Consider the following 24,094-nt stretch of genomic DNA (forward strand, 5'->3'; position numbering starts at 1 on the left):
CATGCACAAAAGTGAATTCAAAATGGATCAAGGAGCTTGATATCAAATCAGAGACGCGCCGTCTGATAGAAGAAAAAGTTGGCTACGATCTACATATTGTGGGGTCTGGCTCCAAATTCCTCAATAGGACACCCATAGCACAAAAGTTAATAACTAGAATCAACAAATGGGACTTACTCAAACTAAAAAGTTTTTTCTCAGCAAAAGAAACAATAAGAGAGGTAAATAGAGAGCCTACATCCTGGGAACAAATCTTTACTCCTCACACTTCAGATAGAGCCCTAATATCCAGAGTATACAAAGAACTCAAAAAATTAGACAATAAGAGAACAAACAACCCAATCAACAAATGGGCCAAGGACCTGAACAGACACTTCTCAGAGGAGGACATACAATCAATCAACAAGTACATGAAAAAATGCTCACCATCTCTAGCAGTCAGAGAAATGCAAATCAAAACCACCCTAAGATACCATCTCACTCCAGTTAGATTGGCAGCCATTATGAAGTCAAACAACAACAAGTGCTGGCGAGGATGTGGGGAAAAGGGTACACTTGTACATTGCTGGTGGGACTGTAAATTGGTGCAGCCAATTTGGAAAGCAGTATGGAGATTTCTTGGAAAGCTGGGAATGGAACCACCATTTGACCCAGCTATTCCCCTTCTCGGTCTATTCCCTAAAGACCTAAAAAGAGCATTCTACAGGGACACTGCTACATCGATGTTCATAGCAGCACAATTCACAATAGCAAGACTGTGGAACCAACCAAGATGCCCTTCAATGGATGAATGGATAAAAAAAATGTGGCATTTATACACAATGGAGTATTACTCTGCATTAAAAAATGACAAAATCATAGAATTTACAGGGAAATGGATGGCATTAGAGCAGATTATGCTAAGTGAAGCTAGCCAATCCCTAAAAAACAAATGCCAAATGTCTTCTTTGATATAAGGAGAGTAACTAAGAACAGAGTAGGGTCGAAGAGCATGAGAAGAAGATTAACATTAAACAGGGATGAGAGGTGGGAGGGAAAGGGAGAGAGAAGGGAAATTGCATGGTAATGGAAGGAGACCCTCAGAGTTATACAAAAGTACATACAAGAGGAAGTGAGGGGAAGGGGAAAAATAATACAAGGGGGACAAATGAATGTCAGTAGAGGGGGCAGAGAGAGAAGAGGGGAGGGGAGGGGAGGGGAGGGGGGATAGTAGAGGATAGGAAAGGCAGCAGAACACAACAGACACGAGTATGGCAATATGTAAATCAATGGATGTGTAACTGATGTGATTCTGCAATCTGTATATGGGGTAAAAATGGGAGCTCATAACCCACTTGAATCAAAGTGTGAAATATGATATATCAAGAACTATGTAATGTTTTGAACAGCCAACAATAAAAATTAAAAAAAAAAAAAGGTCTCACCCTTTCTCTCCTAAAAACCTTCATGTGACAGGTGTCCTGCCTATACTCAGAGGGAAGAAACATCACCCACAGATTCCCAAACAGGCCTGGCTAAGCTCCCCCAGTTTATTTCCAATAGATCATACCTTTTGGTCTTCCAATCACACTTCAACATGACCATCCATAAAAACACACAGTTTTCCCTAAGTTTGGGGGCCTTAATTCCCTGTGTCATATAAAACATTGATTAAATAAACTTCTTATATTCTTCTTTCGTTATAGGGGTCTCAGCCTGAACCTTGTGATCAGTGAGGAAAAGATATTTCTTCTCTCCTACAATCCCTGAGAGTACTCCCAGCAAACCTCCTGCACACAAATCTCTACACGAGAGTGTTTCCTGGAAATTTGACATAAGATAGTCAAATAAGAGCTCTTCCACTGTTCCATTAGATACTACACTATAATTACTTTGGTTCAAGAGACTTTAAAGACAAAGTGCCATGGCTATCTTTTTTTATTTAATCCCCTTTTTCAGAGAATTTTAAATGATATACACCGTATGCCCCAAACTTATTTTACAGAGAAGAGTAAAATTTATCTTTAAGATTATTTAATGTTTATTTGAATATCTGCTTTATGCAAAGTACAGCAAAAAGTGGGGAGAGGGCAGAGGAGAATACACAGCAAGTGAGTGGATAAGACATGGATTCTTCCTTTGATGATGAGTTTATATTTAGCTATAGAAATAAAAATGTACAATAATTACTCTGCAAATTAGAATGTGACAAAGAAGTAAAAATCGCCATGGAAGTTCAGAGGGAAGATAGCCTTGTTGGTTTTATGATTGGCTGGGAGGAGAGGTGAAGGGTTATTAAAAGTCCCTTCTTGGGGCTGGGGCTGCGGCTCAGCGGCACAGTGCTTGACTAGCACGTGTGAGGCACTGAGTTCGATCCTTAGCACCACATAAAAAAATAAATAAAATAAAGGCATCTACAACGGCGAAAAAAAAAAAAAAAAGTCCCTTCTTAACCTACTCCAGTTCAACTAGAGGCCCAACACTGGGTAGGAGTTTGGCAGATGAGAAAAGGTAGAAAAGTAATTTCAGGCAGGTGTAACGTACAAGAGTAAAGGCTACCCAATGTCTGGGGAATGGCTACTAATCTAGTTTAGGGCACCAATTGGCTAATGAAAAGGGATTAATAAAGAAAATGCTGGAAGGGAAAGTAGCCTAGGAACACTTATCTTTCTGTTGCACCCACCAAATCAGACACCTTAGGACAAGGGCAGTGGCTACAACCAAGCCATGGATCACTGCACATCTTCAGACATATCATTCAGAATGCTGGTGAGTGTCCCTTGGGCTCCAGGCTGTGGGGGCAGCCAATAGGCCCCTTCCCGCCACAGATGGATTTGCTTCTCCACTGAACCCCTGCAGAAGTCCCAGAGGGCTTTTCATTCAAACCTCTTCCAGAGAATTGCTTTTAATAGGCTATTAAATTATCATTCAAAAAAACTATAGTTTTCTAGGGGAAAAAAAGGTTTAGAATTTTTTATCAGCTAAATTTCAGCAAAATTATCTTTTAGTATTTCCAGAATTTTTTTTGTTCTCCTAAGATGATTGTTCAGAGTATTTGATGCTTGATTATTCATATCTCTAAATGAATTGAGTCTTATTTTAAAATTCCCATGATTTAACTGCACAAAAGCTATTTAACTCTCTGTGGATGAGTACTCTTCAATTCAGTGCCCTCCTTTGAAATATTTTACACTTCCACTTGCCTCAGCCACAGAGTAAGAAAGCCATGTTCCACACGTTTCTCATAAGGCAATGGGGAGGGGTAGTCACCCTTTTCTTCTCTTGATAATTAGCAGGCAAACCCCACCAATCAAGGTTGTGTTTTTAACTTCCTGCCCATTTTTTTCTTTAATAGTCATAGCCCTATTCATTATATGAAGAAGTCATGTCTTTTCAACTTGAGAATCTGATACAACTCACATTTGCATAAGTTACCTCATAAAGGAAGGTTTTTATCCAAAGGTGGACTTCAGAACCTAAAGCACCCAGCGGCTCTTTCAGACCATCACGAGGCAATGCTGCCCATGGGATGTCACTTGGGATCTGCAGTGAAACCATCTTTGCCTGCATCATGTATCTTTTGTCTGCAATTATTTGAGTATTTCATTCTTTTTGCTCCCCTCTTTTTTTAAACCAAAATGAGACAAAAATCAATCAATTCATATGCTAAAATGAAGGATAAGAAATGAAGTTCTCATCAAAATCATGACACAAAAGAGAGACAAAGAAGCAAATTCTTAGCTCTCTCAAAAGAGGTAAATCCTAACTTTCAATCAGAACATGATAGAATTTCAGCCTAATCTGTCAATCTGTGCTCAATGGGAATGAAAAAAAATAAAGAATATATATGAAATGAGATAAATATATCAATGAAGAGCATCTAATTAGGATTTTAGAAGATATTTTTAGCTCTCTGGCACTAGCTCTCCATCCCACCCCATGGTACCTGGAAATTTTCAAGCCCATTAATCATTTTTCATGCTTTCGGCTTACGTGCTTATTTTCAAGGGTGTGTTATGCCTAGAAATAGTGCATCGTGCTAAGTGAGCTAATCTTATTTCAGTATAGTGGTACAGGCAGGTATTTAAATGAGGATACAATTTATAAAAGTAGCTCTAAATCATAATGCTTATGGTCAGTTACAAAAACTAAAAGCTGTCATTTGAAATTAAAAGCAAAGTTCATTGATCTCTGCTACAGAGAACAGAATTGATAATTGGAAAAAATTAAACAAGACACATGGGTCCTGTCTCCACATGATGCACTTCTATGAAAATATGAAATAAACAAGACAAAAATGGAGACCCTAAGAAGGGTCTGAGAAGGAAAACCAAACATGATTGAATGATTAAGTACACACTCAACAGGGACACCAATGAATCTATTCAAACTATGGAGCAAGCGGCCAAAAGAGTGGACTAGTTTGGTCTGGGTGATGGAGCTGTCCAGTTTCCAGCATCCCGTGCCAACCTGTGGAATGTGCTATTCTGTTGGAAATCTCCCCATTTTCCACCAAGAAAGAATTCAGGGCTTTTAAGGCATTTCTTAAAGTGAAGGAAGACACCTTTTGGTGTTTAAACTCCCCCTCCTCCTGGAGAGATTCGCCAACAGGACCAAGAAACTTGTTACAAAGTGATAAATTGCATAATTAATTTTACATTTTCACTTCCAGTTCTTCCTACCAGACTCTTCACTCCTACTGTTAAGAAGAAGTTCCCTCATCTCATCCTCAGAAGTATGTGGAACCTCCTAAATAGCCAAGAGGCAGGGGCAGGGAACCCAAAGTTTAAATGCTTAACTTAACTGAAAACAGTACCAATTCTTTCTTTAAAAATAACTGGTAATTTTACTTAGAAAGTATTTAAAGAAAAGCAGATTGGCTGAATTCAAATGCCATTATTAATAGAGAAATTCATAAATAAAAGTTAGCATTCAGTTAAAGCTATTTATAGAGAAATTAATTATTATAAGGCATAAAAACAAATCAGGTAAAAATAGGACTTTACACATTCTCTAAAAGATGTGCCTTAGCGTTGGGTTTTGGATTGTTGTCAACTTGCAATGTCAGCTCTGGGCCAGTTTGTTCACAAGGGCTGGCCAGGAGAGCCGTGGCTGGTGCCAAGCTCCTCTGGCAATACCAGCATGGGGCCATCCCCATGTGTTGGTGATCTCCCACTAATGTACCAGCAGTCCAGAACTCCACATTCATCAGAATGGCTCATGTCTGCTCTTAACCCAGACACCCACAAACTTACCATCTCATCTATCTACTGACAGGTCTTCATGTAAAATTCTATATGCATGACCATCACCCATATACTCTGAAATCAATGGACCCCCAGTCCAAGGCAAGGTTTGGATTTATTCTACAGCTTAGCATATGTCTATCTGATTCTGACTGCACAGTGGGATAGAAATCTTGCCAAATAACCTGGCAGTCTTCACCCTGGCTTCCTGAAGACCAAAAACCATAGAGCCATTTTAAGCAAACTGCCAAGACAATAAATTAGTACATCTCCCAAACAATTTAACTCAAAATTAAAATAGACTTGGGTAAGTTCCCATTCTTTGGTAATTCAATATAGTATATTAATAAGTTCTTTACAAATACATAAAAAGCAATGTCTCACAGGTGGTGATACAGAAACTTCCCACCCACATGCTATATAACACTTGTTCCTAAGGTAGACTAAATCTGTCAAAGACTTGGCATGTGCTTTTATTTTGTTGAAATCGAGATAATGGTCAAAATTTCAATTTCTGCCTCTCAACCTCTCTCCTTTTTAACTTTCCACCTATTTGCACATAGTGCTTAGAATAAAAACTGCACAAGTAAGCCCTCAACAAAGATTAGTATATGTTGAATGAATAACTGAATGGATATTAATGCCCAGAAGACCCCCAAGGCTCTCCTCCCTCCTCCTACTCCCACTTTTAAGGAGAGCATGGGAACAGAGCTGGTGGAGGCAATACTGGATCACAGTGGGTAAAATCTGGAATTGATAAAGTTTTGGGTGCCACAGTTTTCCTCTGGATTTCATTGTTGGAATCCTGACTACTTTGGGGATCTATCTCTCCTGCCTTCCTCTCCTCAAACTCCTGCACCATAGCAGAGTGGTACCATTCTTTTCCTCCTCCTCCCTGTTTCTCCTTTACTGCTCCACTTCCCCTCTTTAGCAAAGCAAGCAGAAGTCAAGGTTAGATCCAGAAGAAATGAGGCCTATAGGAACCACCTGCATCCTTCTGTGTGTGTTGGGCTAGTCAGAGATAAGTCCTTCTTTTCCTTAGTCATCTTTCCTTGTACACTCTGACCACCAAGATGGACACGCAGAACCGAGGGAAATTCAAGGAAAAAGACCAACAAAGCAGAAAAAGAATAAAAGAGAGAGAGAGAGACAAAGAAGCAAATTCTTAGCTCTCTGAAAAGTGGTAAATCCTAATTTTCAATCAGAACATGAGAGAATTTCAGCCTGTCGGTCTGAGTCTCAGACCTAATTTGGTCAAAATTGTCATTCATATTCCCATCCAGAAGGCCTGGACTAGAGTGGCTTAGGACCTAAAATCCCAGGTAAGAATAGAGAGAATATACTATTCTGGTCTTATCTTTGGTACATTTTTCTTTATAGCTCCTTAATTTTGGCAAGTGACTGGTAAAAGATTTACCAAACCTGATGGTGGTCAAAACTATTTTGACATAATTAATATATAAATACATAGATAAACAAGAACTGCTTTCAACAAATGGAATTAATCCCTTATTTCTCCCCAAAGATCTCAGAGTAATGAATATAATATAACATTAGTAGGGAACAACTATTAAACTGTGCAAGATGAAACAGGAAAGGATGCATATCAGTTCCTCTCAAAGGTCTAAAAACAAGATAATAGCACATGCAGTCTCTGAAGAAGAAGTAGCTTAAAGTTCATTGGCATCCCCAAGAAGATGACCCTTGGGCTGGGGATTTGGCTCAAATGGTAGCGCACTCACCTGGCATGCGCAGGGAGCTGGGTTCCATCCTCAGTACCACATAAAAATAAAATGAAGATGTTGTGTCCACTGAAAACTAAAATAAATAAATATTTAAAAATTCTCTCTCTCTTAAAAAAAGAATAAGAAGGAGGAGGAGGAGGAGGAGGAGGAGGAGGAGGAGGAGGAGGAGGAGGAGGAGAAGAAGACGACGACCACCCAATCAGGTACCCAAATCACATATGTCCCGAGTGAACTCCACCACTAGTAGGAGCAGAACCTAGAAGCCATCCTCAGAAAAGCCCCAACTCATCAATATTTAGGCAATTCTATATCTGCCTTGGTCTATTATTACCTTTTTTATTATATTTATTAGCTCCCTACCACTATAATAAAATACATGAGATAATTTACTTATTAAGAAAAAGGTTTATTTTGGCTCAGAATTTTAGATGTTCTAGTCCAGTATTCAGCAGATTCATTGCTTTGGGCCTCTGGTGGATGTGCTGAATGGCAATGACAGGGAGCTGGCAGTAAAGCAAACTAAGTGATCCACGACCAGGAAACAAAAGAGAAAGAGGAAGAGGCTGGGGTCCCAAATCCCCTTCAAGAGCCTACCTCCAATCACTTAAGAACCTCCCACTATGTCCTACTTCCTACTTCCACCACTCCCAATACCACCACCTTGGGAACCATGCCTTTAATGCATGGACCTCTGGGTAATATTTGATGTCCAAACTATAACACTTGCCTAGGAATACCTTATTATTTAGTGTTGATAGCTAATCTCTAACTTTTTCAGTATTATCCCTTCTGGAAATATGGCACATAGAAAAGCTTTATAGTCACCAAATTGTTTAATTCTATTCACTTTTTTAGAGATGTCTGAAAAAAAAGTCAAAATTTATGTAATCACTGATTGTTACTTTGTAACAGATAATAAATTGTATAAGAAATTAGGCAGAACAACTACAAAAGACAACATTCAGACTTCCAATCCAGTTTCATGATACCCTTTATTATTTTATGTGAAAAGAATTCTACAAAAAGCAAAGTCATTTTCAAATCTGATTATAAAAGCTATAATGTATGTGAGTTTGCATCATCTTAATATGAATTTGCTCAATCCTAGAGTTTGTCATAACTCAGGACTACTCCTAAAACTCTATACAATTAAAAGTCTATTACCACAGCATCTACCTATCTAGCTTAATTATGTAGTTTCTCTAAACTACTATGCTTTCAATTACTTAAAATTCCCAAATCTATATTTCCATCCATGAACTTGCTATTATTCCAAACACATGCATAAACTCCTTAAATCTCTCTACCTGGAAGAGACATATAAATTTATAGACATACAATTTCAGTATGTCTAAGTTAAATGCATGACATTTTCCCACAAAGCCTGACTTCCCTGGGACCCTGTGATTCACAACCCAAACTCTACTGACCACTGAATAAACTCTTCTTATCATCTTGACTCCATGATTAGCTCATATCTTTGCCTGAATGTATCTTTCTTTCTTAAGATGCATTTCAAGTATTACCTCTTCTTTTGTTTTTTAGACTTTTTTTTATTGGTTCTTTTTAGTTATACATGACAGTAGAATCCATTTTTATAAAATAACATAAGCATGGAATATATATTATTCTAATTAGGAACCATTCTTGTGGGTATACAAGACGGTGTGATTCACTTAGGTATTTTCATATATGTACATAGGAAAATTATATTAGATTCATTCTATTGTATTTCCTATTCCCATCCCCCTCCCTTCTCTTCATTCCCTTTGTCTAATCTACTGAACTTCTCTTCTTCCCCTTTATTGGGTTTAGTTTCCACATACCAGCAAAAACATTTGAACTTCAGTTATTTTTGGATTGGCTCATTTCACTTAGCATGATGTATCCAGATCCATCCATTTACTGGCAAATGTCATAAAGTCATTCTTTTTATGGCTGAGTAATATTCCATTGTGTATATATACACCACAATTTCTTTATCCATTCATCTGAAAAGGGCACCTATGTAGCTCTATAGCTTAGTATTGTAAATTGAGCTCCTATAACATTGATGTGGCTGTCTCACTATAGTATGCTGAATTTAAATCTTTTGGATATATGCTGAGAAGTGGACAACTGAGTCAAATGGTGGTTCCATTCCAAGTTTTCTGAGGAATCTCCATACTGTTTTCTATTGTAGTCCCACCAGCAATGTATGAGCGTACCTTTTCTCCTACATCCTTGCCAACATTTATTGTTACTTGTATTCTTGATAATTGCCACTCTGACTTGAGTGAGATGGAATCCCAGTATAGTTTTAATTTGAATTTCTCTAATTACTAGAGATATTGACCATTTTTTCATATATTTTTTGACCATTCATATTTCTTCTTTTGAGAAGGGTCTGTTCAGTTCCTTTGCCCATTTATTGATTGGGTTATTGGGTGGTTTTTTTTTTTTTTTTTTTGGTGTTACATTTTTTGAGTTCTTTGTATATCCTAGAAACTAATACCCTATTTGAAGTGCAGGTGGCAAAGATTTTCTCCCATTCTGTCAGCTCTCTGTTCATGCTCTTGATTGTTTCTCTTCTTAATACCCCTTCTTACTTGATTGCATTTCAAATAATCCCTTCCTCAATCAGGCAGATTGGCCACTGCCCCTTTTAGTTCCCACTGATCCCTACGTGTTCCAAACACTTTAGCAATGAAGTAGAGATTAGTACTACAACCACACTGGTAAAAAGAATGTGGAAAATCATTAGCCATTTTCAACTCTAAAAGGAACCTCAGGAACCCCTAGATCTACACCTGTGTTAATCTATTGAGTCAAGCTTTCCATCAAGAGTAGATTAAGATGCACATGTGGTCTCTGACTTGGTGATGTCTAAGAGAAATGGGAGCAGAGCTGAGTGGTAATGGACTCAGAAAAAGTAGACTGAAGAGGTGAGTGCTGGACTGGAAGCCTGCTTCTGCAGCTCCACTTGGCGAAACAATGACCTCCAAACAACAGTCATAACCTTCTCCCTTCCTGTACTTTATCCGAAAAATGGGTCTTTGTGGCTGGATGTGGGTCCTCTGTTGCACTGATTTGAGGTATAAGATGGATGAATGAACAAGAAGTCATGATATCCAGGTGCAGTGGACATGCCTATAATCAAAGTGGCTTGGGAGGCTGAGGCAGGAGGATCACAAGTTCAAAGACAGCCTTAGCAAAAGCAAGGAGCCAAGCAACTCAGTGAGATCCTGTCTCTAACAGGATGTGGGATGTGGCTTAGTGGTCAAATGCCCCTGAGTTCAATCCCCAGTACCCCCTCCCCCTTAAAAAAAAAAGAGGCCATCATAGATAATGATTTGTATCAAGAGAGGAAAAGAGAACAGAGAGGGAGGTGAAAAGGGGAAAGAAGAGATCAAGAAATGCACAGAAGATAGTGAGAGAGACAAAAGTCAAAACAGACTGGTTTTTGATGAAGGAGTCCCTGGGAAAAGAAATGCCCTTTGTGAGGAGCGCATGTGAGAAATCCTCCTTGATACATCTTATGAAATATCCTGCTTCATTGAATCTAAGATGTTGTTGCTCAAACAGTGTGTCATGATTTTATTCATTGACAAAACACATAATTGAAAGAAAAGGGATTGGGAAAGGATTTTATTTCCTGCTTTGCACTTATAAAGGAGATTATAGGCATTCTAAAGAAACAAATTTTCAAACTGTTTTTAGCACTTTTCAATGGAATATTGGGGCAGGTATTTGAGAATTTTGTTTTGTTTTGTTGTTTGTGGTTTATTGCTTGTCCTTAATGATATAAGTACATAGACACACTTAAAGGCATCCCATAACTTTACACAGTTATATTTGCCTACCTAGAGCCATCTTTAACATTTAAATATATGGGTCCTACAGATTCCTGCTCCCATCTCCCTTTCTGATACTAAGTTGAAAATGAACAAGTGGAGACCACATAATGGTAACAGATCACATTTTTAGCATTCTGATCTAAGTCTTTAAAACAAATGGACTCATTTAGTTTTCAGAACAGACTCTGTAAGGTAGATAGATACAGTTTACTTTTTCTATTGAGGCACAGGAAGCTTAAATCATTGCGGAGCTTATACAACCAAGAAGTGGCAGAGCTGGGGTTCCCTGCTGGGCAGTCTGGCTTTGGTGCCCCTGCTGTTAACTGCCATATTCCACTGCTTCACACTTTTAAGATACAGCACATTTTCCTCAAATGGAAGTCATTTTTTCCTCAGTCATACCATATCTTCATGCAATATAATTCAGTAAGCATATATACACCTGGAATCCTAGAATATTGAGGAAAGCAGCCCCACTCCTAAGCCAACTGATCACTGAAACATGCACAGATATAAAAGAATACCACTCTTTTAGACAAGGGAAAGATTCTGTTTCTTTAAGATCTAGGTATTTTATACTAGAAACAAGAGAACGTAAATGTAATAAAGAAAAACAGCTTGTTATTTAGAAGGAAAAATAAAAACTAAAAGATACTGGTGAGAAAGTTGCAAAGACCTAAGATTCTGTTCCTTTTGACATTAAATTATGCAAATCATATGCAAACTATGTAAATCTGTACGAAAATAGGGAGAAGAGATGTGGCTATTTTTCTTTTCTCTAAGCCTTATATAAACACCTTCTGAAATGAACAGTGAGGGTGCTGAATGTGAATTTCACAATGGTATAATTTCCTAGGTACATTCTAGCCCACAGAAAATTGAATTAACCATCTATTCAAAACATGTAAATACTATAGAATATTTGTAATCCTTTTATCACTAGAGTCATTTAGAAATGGTTTTCAAGTACTTTCTAGGATATTTTGTACTTTCAGACCTCCAGTCTTCATACAGTATCTCATCTGCCTTTCACATTGGTGCTCAGGGGCAGAAGTATCACTAACATCAAAGTCGAGTATCTTACCTCAGGTTTGGTATCATCAAGGTCAATGTGACCATGAGTGTATCCTAATCCATATACTTGTAAATTGGATTATAACAAACACTAGTGTATAGGATAAAAATATTTTCAAGTATTTGATTCGCTGAGGTCACCTCCATTGGCTAACTTCTTTTTTGAGGAACAACCATTTTGTCACCATATTATTCTGACTTTAGATAAAAACTATTATAGGAAAAAGCCTACTCTTCAACCTATTCCAGGAACAAAGAGCAGCTATTTCACTACCTTTCCTGGAGAGTCTATAACCCTTGAAATAAGTAGAAAAGAATTCATCAAGTCAGAAAGAAATAGAAAAGCAGGTGCACAAAAAAATATGATAAGCACAGAGAACCAACAAATGGCCCAAAAGATCTCTGACAGTTACTTCTTTAGAAAGAAAATCCACCAAGGATGGAAGATACAAAGATACATAAAACATGGGTTCTGCCTTCAGTCTCCTAAGATTGTTATACTTTGAATTAGAATTCAAGATGTGAAATTACTGATTTGTAAAATCCTGGATAGTGTCCAAGGGGAGTCCCTAAAAATTGCTGGGAGGCCCAGTAATTCTCTATTAACCAAAGTAAACCACCCTGTTCCTGGGCAGTACAATCTGTCCTACACTCTATTGTCAGTTCAGAGCAGAAGAAAATCCTGTTTACCACTTAAACTCTGTTAAAAGATACAGAGGGAAGGAAGCCAAAGCCACTGGGTGGAGATAGCTATAAAATATTAACATTATAACAGAGTTCAGAGAATCTATTCAACTATCTCATTAGTCACATGAGGAAAGAGAGGGAAATGAAGCCAAGAGACGTTAAATGACTTCCCCAAAGTCATATAGTTTTGGAGTGGTCATAGAATGAGACCCAGCCTGATATCTATTTTTTACTTATTATACCAAATAATTTTTCATCTAAGGATTTCTATTATGTATGCTTTCTAAGACTGTTTTAATTAGCTTTTGGTCCACTGTGACCAAAAGACCTGACAAGAACAACATAAAGGAGGAAAGTTTATTTGAAGTGCTTGGTTTCAGAGGTCTCGATTCATAAAGGGCCAACTCTATTTAGGCAGAACATCATGGTGGAAGGACATGGAGGAAGAAAGTAGCTCAGGACATGGCAATCAGGAAGCAGAGAAAACTTTACTCACCAGGGACAAAATATAAAACCAAAGCACATCCTCAGTAACGTCCCCCCTCTCCTTCAGATACCCCCTACCTGCCTACAGATGCCACCCAGTTAATCTATATCAGTGGACTAATGCACTGATTAGGTTAAGTCTCACATAACCCAATTATTTCACCATTAAACTTTCTTGCAAAGTTTTTTACACATGAGATTTTGGGGGACACCTCATATCTAAACCATAACAGATACCTACTATAAATAGTTGGAGGCTGGCTACATGTACTTTGAAATATGAGCAAATAATATGTAGTCATGGATTGCTTCCAGAGCAATCTTCCCAAATATAATGTTGACTGTGCAACTCCCTCCCACTTAAAAAAGAAAAATCCTTTTATTCCCAGTGAAAAAAAAAATCCAACAAAGGTAGAACACACTTTTTCACAATTAAATTCCCCAGCCTAGTCTTCCAGATTTTTCACCTCCTATCTTCTATTCTAGAGACACCAAACTGCTTGTAGTTCCCAAAATGAGAACTGTGGTTTGACATTGCCTTCCTTTGGATAGGTTCCTGCCTCCACCTGATATTCTCTTTTCCAGAAAGTTTTCTGGAAGAACTCCTATACGTCCCTTAAAACACATCTCTTTTCCAAGGACTATGCATTCTACCTTTCCAGATGGAATCAATCGCAGCTTCCTCTGTACTCCCAAATGCCTTTGTTGTTGAACTAATCACATTGCTTAGCAACTACCTCTCTCTATAGCTTTCTATTAGTCGATGGCTCCTCAAAGAGGAATGTGAAGCCTCACAGTGCTACATCTCAGCTTTCACCATGTAGAAAGTACTCTATAAATATTTGTTGAATCAAATGATCGGATTGGGGACTGGAATAGGTATAATTATTTCTGACTTCATGTTAGAGAGATATAATTCAAAATACTGTTGACAACAAAGAAATATGGCAAAGCAAAAGATGAACATTTAACTATTATTATTTGTTTTGAATTAACAGAAAAGTATTGAAAACCTGATTGTGGAAAAAGGGGCCCTAGCACTGAGAACCATCTACACACAATGTACATTGATTTTAGCAGGTTTTTTTTTTTTTAAAGAAAAGCTTTCTTGGAACAGGTGACCTTTATTACCACTTTGCTTTAATTGCAAATACTTTTAGTACCTGACGCCTATTAATTTGTCAGCCCTGCCAGGAGCAAAGCCAAGAAACCACAACAAACGAAAAATAAACCTTTAAATGCAGGCAATAAAGACCCAGCTCTGAGTAACAATTACCTTGAGTAATGCAGAAACACTAAGTAGCTGGTACAGTTCACTAAATAAATTTCATTCTTAATTATGGAAAATAAGGAAGGCAAAATAAAAAGGTCATCATTCATTGTAATTTGTAGGAATCCAAAGGGATGTATAGATTAATTCATTTTATTTTATAGAGTAGAACAGTTCAGCTTCACAGGGGAAATCACCCAGCAGAAAGGGCCTTGCCTACATATTCCTGCAACCCATGTGCAATTGAAGAGCAGAAAATCCAGATATAAACTACCAAGCAATTTTTTTCTGGCCATTCTCGAGATCATTCAAAGATGGCAAGTTGACAGAACTGAAGAAGTATTTAGTTAGTGTCTAAATCTTCCCCAAAATTGATTGGATGCTATACTTGGCATCAATAATATATCTGCAGTATCCATAATGATTGATGTTGCAGTGTACCAGAAGATGAATATTCTAATTATGCAACTATTTCCCTGTAAGTCAAAGATCTTGTAAGTTTCAAATCCTTTGTCCATGGGATCAAGCACCCACTCCTGGAGCTATGGGCTCCAAAGCAGGTAGGGGAGGCAGTGTTCAAACCCACATGTCTTAGTCCTTTGTGCTGCCATAACAGAAATACTTAAGAATAGGGAATTTATAAACAACAGAAAGAATAGGGAATTTATAAACAACAGAACTTTATTTCTCACAGTTCTACAAGCTGAGAAGTCCAAGGTCAAGGCACTGAAAGATTTCATGTATGGTGAGGGCCCAGCTCCCACTCTAAGATCGCCTCTCCTGCTGCATCATCAAATGGCATAAGGAAAGGCAGAAAAGGGCCACCTAGCTCTCTCTAGCCCTTGTATAAAACACTAATCCCCTCTATGAAGGCAGAACCCTCAGGGCCTAATCACCTCCTACAGGTCCTACCTCTTAAAACTATTGCCCTGTAGATGAAGTTTCAACATGAATTTTGGAGGGGACACTAACATTCAAAGCATAGCACTACCCAGTTAGGTAGTTCAGCCAGGAAAGAAGAGAGTCGCCGGAGAGAAACTGAGGGCTATTCACAAAATGAGAGAGAATGGGGAAACAGATACTGGACAAGTGGGAATATAAGGGGCACATTTCAGAACCTAAGAAAGCTAAGAACTACCAAAGGTAAAGCGGGAAATGAAGATATAACAACCTGCTCAAGTACTTCAGTACCTCAGGTTTGTGGAACAATTTGTAGATGTATCCTGTGGGCATCAGGAGAACACAACTGGGACCAAAAGGCAGACTTCTAAAGAGGCAGCTCCAACTTAAGAACAAAGAAATGTTTTTTTTTAAAATGGGTCCCACACAGCTGAAAGGGACAAGCAGAGATTCTTCTTCCAACCTTGGGCTGACTTCTCTTATTTTAGGGGGAACCTTCTGCCTGCCTTCTCTCCTTCCCCCTACGTGCTACCTTTACCACCCTTACGTGGTGGAAAAGAGACTCCTCTGCATGTTTGGTCAAGACTATTTCTAGACCCTCTTCCTTCCACACAGATCACACACATTCTCCTCCCCTCCTCCCTTGAGAATGCTCCCTAGGACAGGCCCTGACCCTGTGGGGTGGGGAGACCTGTAGTTACCAAGTATAATCTACCTGGGGAGGTGGGCTCAAAACAAGAGAAAAGAAACAGGAAGTCCACGTTGAACACTAGATTCTGAACCAGCTTTGTCCACATTGGAGTCAGTGTTTGATTCTTTAAAATTCAGAATTTTAAAGGAAGAAGAATGTGATTAGTTACCCCACCCCCCATCTCTAAAGTAGAAGGAACTCCAACATGAAGGAATCAAAACAACATGTTTGGAATGGGAATGTCATTTGAAATAGTCTACTGGAAGTCTTTGCAAGTTCTGATACAAATTATATAAGGCCACATTGACAAGATAATTATTAGTACATATTTGTTCCTCCAAAATAGTCTGAAACTTTTAACTGATGACAGACCAAATCTAGTACCCTTCTTGTTCTGAGAGCTGAGTTTGCCTAGGGCAGCATGTTCTAATGAAATTCACTATCTCTAATGGCAGAAAATATGATTCCCACCTCACAAAATGACCATAAGGCATTTATCAATTAATTCCTGTCACAGTTACTCTTTGCATGAAATAAAGTAATAATGACAATGTTTTGCTTCAATGTTAGAAAACTGCAGACTGGACACTTAGCATTCACAATATAATAATAGTATTATAATAATTTTATAATTATAATACATTAAATGCTGAAAAGGAATTTTTAACTTCTAAGAGTAGACGTGACTGTGGAAAATGATTAGCTATATTCTCAGACCAAAATTAGTGGAACACATGGCAAAATGCATGCAATGGATCTCAAATATGCAAAGCATTCGAAAAAGGAAGAACAAAGTTGGAGGACTTGCACTACTTGACTTTAAAGCTAACTACTCAACTAGAGTCATCAGTGTTACTGGTCTAAAAATCAGCAGGCAGATTAATACAACAGAGAAACAAGAAAGAGAACTGCTATCTTAATTTTGGACAAAAACAGTATAATGGAGTAAAAAAAAAAGTCACAATAAATTTTGCTGTAATAACTGGATACCCTTGTGCTAGAACATGGACTTTGACTTCTATTTCTCACCAATGATTAATATTAACTTGAAATGGATTACACACTAATGATAAAAGTTAAATAATAAGGATTTTAGGAAAATAGCTTCAACACTGGGTGGCCGACAAATGTTTCTTAGACAAACCTTTCCAGAATAAAAGTGGGAGGGGCAAGATTTCAATAGATTCTTTGCTAAAGAAATGACACAAATGACAAATAAGCACATGAAAAGTGCTCAACATCTTCATCCACAGAAAATGAAAATTAAAAACCCTAATGAGATACTACTAATGCCTTCACAGATGGCTAAACCACAAGGACTGGCAATACCAAATGTTGTCAAAGATATAGAACAACTAAAGCTGTCCTGTATTGTTGATGGGAATATAAACTGGTTTAAACAACCAGTGGTGTGCAGGACCCAGTTTGTTCTGGTTCACAAGAGCAAAATGTACACATCTCATTCCATTTTAGCCCACAATGACGTCACATCAGTAGCTGGAATGTGGTCATGGTAGGAGTGGTTCCACCATGGTATATACAAAATTTAGTAGCTTTGCTGGGGTGATGATAGTCGACTCCTCCTTCCCCTTCCTCCCTCCTCCCTCCTCCTCTTTCCCTCCTTCTCCTTATTTTAATTCTCTTTGTCCTCCTCCTTGATATTCTTTTGTGTAGATCCAGCTAATATGCATGTACAAGCACACCACTGGGTACAGCCACTCTGGCCTTTAATGGCAGTTTCTGATAAAACTAAATATATATGTACTCTCTGATCCGGGTATTTCACAAAAATAATTTTACAGGAATGTTTATAGTAGTTTTAGTAATAATAGCCAAAATCTGAAAATAGGCCAGGTGTCCATCAACAGGAAAATGGCATACATGGAAGAGTTCTCAACAATAAAAACAAATTACTGAACACCACTAACAAGATGAATCTCAAAAACACTTTGCTGAGTAAAAGAAACCTTACCTGAGAGTAGGCGCTATATAGCTGCATTTATATGAAACTATAGAATAGGCAAACCAAGCAGTGGTTGCCTCTGGTGGAGAAAGTTGTGGCTAGGGCTGACTGGCAAGGACTGTGGGGATACTTGCTGGAGTAACGATAAAGTTCTGCAACTGTAAAAATGCTTGTGTACCCCCAGAATTCATAGGTTGAAATATAACCCCAACTGTGATGGCATCTGGAGGTGGTGATTTAAGAGGTAATTGAGTCAGCAGGGTGGAACACTCATGATGGGACTACTGGCCTTACAAGAAGAGACCAGAGAGGAAGCTCCTTCTCTCTCTGTCCATGGTGTAAGGCTATGGAGAGACAACTGCAGTCTGTAACTAGGAAGAAGGCCATTGCTGGCGTGCTGATCTTGGACTTCCAGCCTCCAGAACCATGAGAAATACATTTCTATTGTTTATCAGCTACCCAGTCTATAGTACTTTGTTTTAACATCCTAAGACAGTAACTTATTAGAGATTTGGGTTAAACAAGTACAAGAATTTGTCAAAGACCAGTGAATGTGAATATCCACTGAAAATTTTTCATTTGATTGTACATACATTATACCTCAAAAGAAAAAAATCTAAGTACATATTAGACTCTAGTCAATGATTTGCAAGGTGAAATATTTAGAGGAAGTGTACTTAGGTCTATAATTTATTTTGAAATGTATGAACAATAAGATGAATTAGTAGATGGATAAAAATGAATAAATGTTTAGATACACAATCAAGTAACTACAGTAAAATAATAATGTTAAAAATGAGACCATGGATATAGGTGTTTACTATAAGTTCTTTAGCTTTTCTGTATGGTTGAAATTTTTCATAATAAAATATCATAGAAAACTGATAAAAGATAATATTTATAGCTCTTATTAACTGAAGGTTTACCATAACCAGGTCCTATGTTGATGTTTTATAAAAATTACCTAATTTACTCCTCTCAACCACCCTGCGACTTAGATGCCATTATCATTCCCATTTCACCAGTAAGTAAACTAAGGTTTAAAGAGATCAAGTCACTTGCCCCAGGCCCCCTCCCCCTGCACCGGCAAGGTAGAGGGAACTGTGACCACCCACAGAGCAGGCCCAGCGGCCTGCTGAGGGGCAGAGCCGCCCCCCACCCCCCGCGCCTGCCAGGTAGGCGGAACTGTGACCACCGACAGAAAAGGCCCAGTGGCCCGTGGCGGGACAGAGCTTCCAATCACTCCTGCAAGGTAGGCGGGCCTGCGACCCACCGGCAGAAGAGGAGGAGCGACCTGCTGAGAGGCAGAGCCGCCCTCTCCCCCCGCGCCTGCAAGGTAGACGGAACTGTGACCACCATCAGAACAGGCCAGACCTGCAACCGACAGACAGAACAGGCCCAGTGGCCTGAGGAAGGGTAGAGCCGCCCCCACCCCGCGCCTGCAAGGTAGGCGGACCTGCGACCCCAGGCAGAACAGCCCCAGAGGCCTGCAGAGGGGCAGTGCCGCTGCCTGCGCCTGCAAAGTAGGCAGAACTGCGGCCACCGACAGAACAAGCCTAGCGGCCCACAGAGGGACAGAGCCGCCGCCCGTGCCTGCAAGGTAGGCGGACCTGCTACCGACCAGCAGAGCAGGCCCAGCGGCCTGCCGGCGTGGTAGGCACATTGCCCGAATTGGAGGAGGGGCAGAGCCGCCGCCCGCGCCTGTGAGGGAGACTTTGCAACTATACAAGACCAATATAAATATATAGGGGGAAAATTCAATAGCACAACAGTTTCACCAAGTAGAAAGGAACGCAAACAGTATGAAGAGACAAGGAAAGAAAGGACCACAAGCAATGCAGGTCAACTCAACGTTAGAAGAGGTAATAGCTGCAGCAGATGGAATGTCAGATAAAGAATTCAGGATATACATGCGTCAGATGATCTGGAGTCTCAAGGAAGACATCAGACAGCAAAATCAGACAATGAAAGATCACTTCAATAATGAATTACATAAACAAATCCAAGAAGCAAAAGATCAACTATACAGGGAGATAGAGGTTATAAAAAACAAACAAACAGAAATCCTAGAAATGCAGGAAGCAATAAACCAACTTAAAAACTCAATAGAGAATACTACCAGCAGAGTAGAACACTTAGAAGATAGAACATCAGACAATGAAGATAAAGTATTTCAACTTGAAAAGAACATAGACAGCTCAGCAAGACTGTTAAGAAACCATGAGCAGAACATCCAAGAAATATGGGACAACATCAAGAGACCAAATTTAAGAGTCATTGGGATACAGGAAGGGACAGAGTTTCAAACCAAAGGAATGAGCAATCTATTCAATGAAATAATACGAGAAAACTTCCCAGACTTGAAGAATGAGACAGAATCCCAAATCCTAGAAGCCTACAGGACGCCGAATGTGCAAAATCATAAGAGACCCACACCTAGACACATTATAATGAAGATGCCCAACATACAGAATAAGGAGAGAATTTTAAAAGCTACAAGAGAAAGGAAGCAGATCACATTTAGGGGTAAGCCAATCAGGATAACAGCTGATCTTTCAACACAGACTCTGAAAGCTAGAAGATCCTGGAATAACATATTTCAAACACTGAAAGAAAATGGGTTCCAACCAAGAATTGTGTTTCCAGCGAAATTAAGCTTCAGGATGGAAGATGAAATTAAAACCTTCCACGATAAACAAAAGTTTAAAGAATTCGCAGCTAGAAAACAATCTCTTCAAAACATCCTTGGCAAAACATTACAGGAAGAGGAAATGGAAAATAACAATGAAAACCAACAGTGGGAGGTAGGACAGTAAAGGGGGGAAAAATAATCAAAGAGGAAAACAAACCATGTTTAGTAACAGAAATAAACAAATATGGCTGGAAGAACAACCCATATCTCAATAATAACCCTAAATGTTAATGGCTTAAACTCAGCAATCAAGAGACACAGGCTAGTAGAATGGATCACAAAACAAGACCCAACAATATGCTGCCTACAGGAGACGCATTTGATAGGAAAAGACATACATAGGCTGAAGGTGAAAGGTTGGGAAAAATCATATCACTCATATGGACTTCGGAAACAAGCAGGAGTGTCCATACTCATATCAAATAAAATAGATTTCAAGCCAAAGTTAATCAAAAGGGATAAAGAGGGACACTACATACTGCTTAAGGGAACCATACACCAACAAGACATAACAATCATAAATATATATGCCCCAAACAATGGTGCAGCTATGTTCATCAAACAAACTCTTCTCAAGTTCAAGAGTCTAATAGACCACCATACAATAATCATGGGAGACTTCAACACACCTCTATCACCACTGGACAGATCTTCCAAACAAAAGTTGAATAAGGAAACTATAGAACTCAATAACACAATTAATAACCTAGACTTAATTGACATATATAGAATATACCACCCAACATCAAGCAGTTACACTTTTTTCTCAGCAGCACACGGATCCTTCTCAAAAATAGATCATATATTATGTCACAGGGAAACTCTTAGACAATATAAAGGAGTAGAGATAATACTATGCATCCTATCTGATCATAATGGAATGGAACTGAAAATCAACGATAAAAGAAGGAAGGAAAAAGAATACATCACTTGGAGAATGAACAATAGGTTACTGAATGATCAATGGGTTATAGAAGACATCAAGGAGGAAATTAAAAAATTCTTAGAGATAAATGAAAATACAGACACAACATATCGGAATCTATGGGACACATTGAAAGCAGTTCTAAGAGGAAAATTCATTGCTTGGAGTTCATTCCTTAAAAAAAGAAAAAACCAACAAATAAATGATCTCATACTTCATCTCAAAATCCTAGAAAAAGAAGAGCAAAACGACAGCAAAAGAAGTAGAAGGCAAGAAATAATTAAAATCAGAGCTGAAATTAATGAAATCGAAACAAAAGAAACAATTGAAAAAATTGACAAAACTAAAAGTTGGTTCTTTGAAAAAATAAACAAAATCGACAGACCCTTAGCCATGCTAGCGAAGACAAGAAGAGAGAGAACTCAAATTACTAGCATACAGGATGAAAAAGGCAATATCACAACAGACACTTCAGATATACAGAAGATAATCAAAAATTATTTTGAATCCTTATACTCCAATAAATTAGAAGATAGTGAAGGCATAGATAAATTTCTTAAGTCATATGATCTGCCCAGATTGAGTCAGGAGGATATAGACAACCTAAACAGACCAATATCAATTGAGGAAATAGAAGAAACCATCAAAAGACTACCAACTAAGAAAAGCCCAGGACCGGATGGGTATACAGCAGAGTTTTACAAAACCTTTAAAGAGGAACTAATACCAATACTTTTCAAGCTACTTCAGGAAATAGAAAAAGCGGGAGAACTTCCAAATTCATTCTACGAGGCCAACATCACCCTGTTACCTAAACCAGACAAAGACACTTCAAAGAAAGAAAACTACAGACCAATATCTCTAATGAACCTAGATGCAAAAATCCTCAATAAAATTCTGGTGAATCGGATACAAAAACATATCAAAAAAATTGTTCACCATGATCAAGTAGGATTCATCCCTGGGATGCAAGGCTGGTTCAATATACGGAAATCAATAAATGTTATTCACCACATCAATAGACTTAAAAATAAGAACCATATGATCATCTCAATAGATGTGGAAAAAGCATTCGACAAAGTACAGCATCCCTTTATGTTCAAAACTCTAGAAAAACTAGGGATAACAGGAACATACCTCAATATTGTAAAAGCAAGCTATGCTAAGCCTCAGGCTAGCATCATTCTGAATGGAGAAAAATTGAAGGCATTCCCTCTAAAATCTGGAACAAGACAGGGATGCCCTCTCTCACCACTTCTGTTCAACATAGTTCTCGAAACACTGGCCAGAGCAATTAGACAGACGAAAGAAATTAAAGGCATCAAAATAGGAAAAGAAGAACTTAAATTATCACTATTTGCAGATGACATGATTCTATACCTAGCAGACCCAAAAGGGTCTACAAAGAAACTATTAGAGCTAATAAAGGAATTCAGCAAAGTGGCAGGATATAAAATCAACATGCATAAATCAAAGGCTTCCTGTATATCAGCGACAAATCCTCTGAAATGGAAATGAGGACAACCACTCCATTCACAATATCTTCAAAAAAAATAAAATACTTGGGAATCAACCTAACAAAAGAGGTGAAAGACTTATACAATGAAAACTACAGAACCCTAAAGAGAGAAATAGAAGAAGATCTTAGAAGATGGAAAAATATACCCTGTTCATGCATAGGCAGAACTAACATCATCAAAATGGTGATATTACCAAAAGTTCTCTATAGGTTTAATGCAATGCCAATCAAAATCCCAATGGCATTTCTTGTAGAAATAGAGAAAGCAATCATGAAATTCATATGGAAAAATAAAAGACCCAGAATAGCAAAAACAATGCTAAGCAGGAAGTGTGAATCAGGCGGTATAGCGATACCAGACTTCAAACTATACTACAGAGCAATAGTAACAAAAACAGCATGGTACTGGTACCAAAACAGGCGGGTGGACCAATGGTACAGAATAGAGGACACAGAAACCAATCCACAAAACTACAACTACCTTATATTTGATAAAGGGGCTAAAAGCACGCAATGGAGGAAGGATAGCATCTTCAACAAATGGTGCTGGGAAAACTGGAAATCCATATGCAACAAAATGAAACTGAATCCCTTTCTCTCGCCATGCACAAAAGTGAATTCAAAATGGATCAAGGAGCTTGATATCAAATCAGAGACGCGCCGTCTGATAGAAGAAAAAGTTGGCTACGATCTACATATTGTGGGGTCTGGCTCCAAATTCCTCAATAGGACACTCATAGCACAAAAGTTAATAACTAGAATCAACAAATGGGACTTACTCAAACTAAAAAGTTTTTTCTCAGCAAAAGAAACAATAAGAGAGGTAAATAGGGAGCCTACATCCTGGGAACAAATCTTTACTCCTCACAATTCAGATAGAGCCCTAATATCCAGAGTATACAAAGAACTCAAAAAATTAGACAATAAGAGAAAAAAACAACCCAATCAACAAATGGGCCAAGGACCTGAACAGACACTTCTCAGAGGAGGACATACAATCAATCAACAAGTACATGAAAAAATGCTCACCATCTCTAGCTGTCAGAGAAATGCAAATCAAAACCACCCTAAGATACCATCT

Source organism: Marmota flaviventris, chromosome 7 (genome assembly GCF_047511675.1).
Source record: "Marmota flaviventris isolate mMarFla1 chromosome 7, mMarFla1.hap1, whole genome shotgun sequence".
Taxonomy (NCBI): domain Eukaryota; kingdom Metazoa; phylum Chordata; class Mammalia; order Rodentia; family Sciuridae; genus Marmota; species Marmota flaviventris.